A 2,687-nucleotide genomic window follows, 5' to 3' on the forward strand; every position below is an offset into this window, starting at 1 on the left:
TTTACCTCACAGCATTCCATTTGCATTATTTGTTAGACAGAACAAGAGTCAGGAGACTGTGGCTGACCTTAATGTGACTAATGTACTGTTGAAGAATCTATGAACTAAGCATTACTTTTTTGCTTCCTATTTTTTGTTATTAAATCAGGTGGGTCTGAATAATTAGAAGTCCTGTCATGCATTACTCTTGTATTATCTTCATTGTATCCCTGGACTGAGCCTGAAAATGGTTCTAGTAAAATCAGTGCTTTATCCTGACCAACAGATAAAGTACCTGAAATCTAGCTGCTCTGGTGAGACTACATTTTGATAAATACAAGATTCAGAGTTTCATTTCATTCACAGACTGTACAGTTATATATAATGGATAATGAGGACAGGATATCATAAAACCAACTACCATGCAACAAATATGCCTATCCAGTTTTGGCAGACAACAAGTGTACCACTGCACATTTAGAAGGGCTTTAAAGATTAAGACTATGCTAGACTATGCTAGTATATCACAATATTACTGCATGTCTTCCACTCTTAAGCTCTTTAACCAAGATAGCACCCCTTGAGTCACACATCTGTCTAGAACCTCAGGTATAGCCAACCACTCCACTGTAGCCAATCATAGATATTCCAGGTTTACATTCACAGGTAAGCATATCTGAGAACAAAGAGAGGTCAGTGATTCCAAACAAGGCTCTCGGATACTGCAACAAGGTTGGGTCACCCTACATGGCAGGTAAAGGGTGCATGCTTATTTGTTTATTTATTAACTTATTGATTAGTTGATTTGGATTTGATTTGTTAACTAGGAGGCTGGACTGCTCCAAGGATACTTTTCAACCCTTACCCATGCCAAAAGGCAGAACCATTGCTTAAATGCTTTACTTACCTGTCGTGTACATACTGTCTATTCTTAATATCTGATAGCATTCAGTTTTATATACGCTGTATCTTTTAATGTTGATTTAATTTCATTTATATCATTTTTTCTGAAAATGGTCCAGTTAGATCAGTTCGCTACCCTGACTAACAACTAAAAATAAAATAAACAATTCTTAGAATAGAACAATGTTTACAGTTCTGTTTGTAGTAATACATTATTTGCATACTGCATTCACATTATTTCTATACAACTGTACTCTTTTCAGCTTTGATATGGACAAAAAGGTTGGATCATTTTTTGTGGTGTTATTCATAGCAAATTATACAATGACCCCCCCTCCCCCCATTAATATTCCAAAATGTGCACGCTGATTAGTCAGCATGCCCGTTGTAAATCCGACTTATACTAATGGAAAAAGGTCAGGTCACCCAGACTTTTTCCATTAGTATAAGTCTTCATTTTTTGTGTTTTTGGTAGCAGCGGAGAACGGAAGAGCTCCGTTGCTGTAATCTCGCTATGTTAAACTCATTTAACATAGTGAGACAGGTTTAAAAAAGGGAATGGAGATCTTTGTTTCTCTGGTGCTTTTTTAAAGCTATCTTGCTATGTTAAACTGATTTAGCATAGTGAGACACCTTTTAAAAAGCAACGGAGATCTTCCTTTCTCTGTTGCTTCCACACACTGCTCTGATGTACTGCGTAAGCATATGCATGCGCAGTACATCAGAACTGCCACAGAATATCAGACAGCTGTGGAAGGGCAGCATGGAGGCATTATACAATGCCATTATTTAAGAAAAGTAAATATTTTTTTCTTAAATAATGTCACTGTATAATAGCAATAACCCACTTCTGGGTGTGGGTAATGCTGGATTTATCCACATTTGTCTTTGTTTGGCCACTCAGGCTTCGCCCTCGTGACCAAACCTCACAGACCGTGGGTAAATCTAGCATTACCCACACCCAGGCGTGGATTATTGCTTAAACATTTAACATTATTAATAGCTAAACATCTAACATTATTGTAACACGAATAGTAACATTACAGTTCATCATTTCCTAAAAGATGTGATATCGCTGATGAAATAGCATGAGCAAGTTAAAGTCTCATTTTTACAAACGATGCATTTAGACACAACATTACAAAAAAAATGATTTGCACAGGTTATTGCTTACTATAGGTGATAAAACAATGTCAGTGGCTTTTTATATGGTGAGTGTATTATGCCTTTCCCTGAAGCCATTTTGAGAATCACAAAATAGGAAATATTTGTTGGTGTGATCTATAATCTAACAATAAACTTTGTTTTCAGATGCCTTAGTTGTTGGACATATATTGATGATAAGTCAAAAGTCTTAAAGGTTAGTTTGTGTTTTTTAAAGAAGTATTATTTATAATAGTGCTGATAAAAATACTTTTTTATTCATTGGGCAGAATAAGTTTAAAGATCTGGTGTGTCCTCCTTCATCTCATCTGCATTGTTGAATAAAATGACATTCACTGCGCACACGCACACACGCACACATGCGCGCGCACACACACACACATGCACACGCATGTGATATTAGGAAAAGAAAATGAGGAAAGCAACTTATGACAAGTAAATGCTTTATCAAGCAAATTGCAAAAGATAAGCAGATTAAGAAACAAAGAATTTTGCAAAATATATTGTAACAGAGACGTTCCTGGCAAATGGAAATGAAGTCCTGCATCACTGATGTTTGCTTCATATGCAGTGTGCTCTGAATTTTTGATACTGGTAATATTAAAATGCTAGTTAAGGATTTTGTTTAATTTCTGATGGTG

The sequence above is a fragment of the Protopterus annectens genome, chromosome 2.part0 (genome assembly GCF_019279795.1).
Source record: "Protopterus annectens isolate FY-2018-M chromosome 2.part0, PAN1.0, whole genome shotgun sequence".
Classification (NCBI taxonomy): Eukaryota; Metazoa; Chordata; order Ceratodontiformes; family Protopteridae; genus Protopterus; species Protopterus annectens.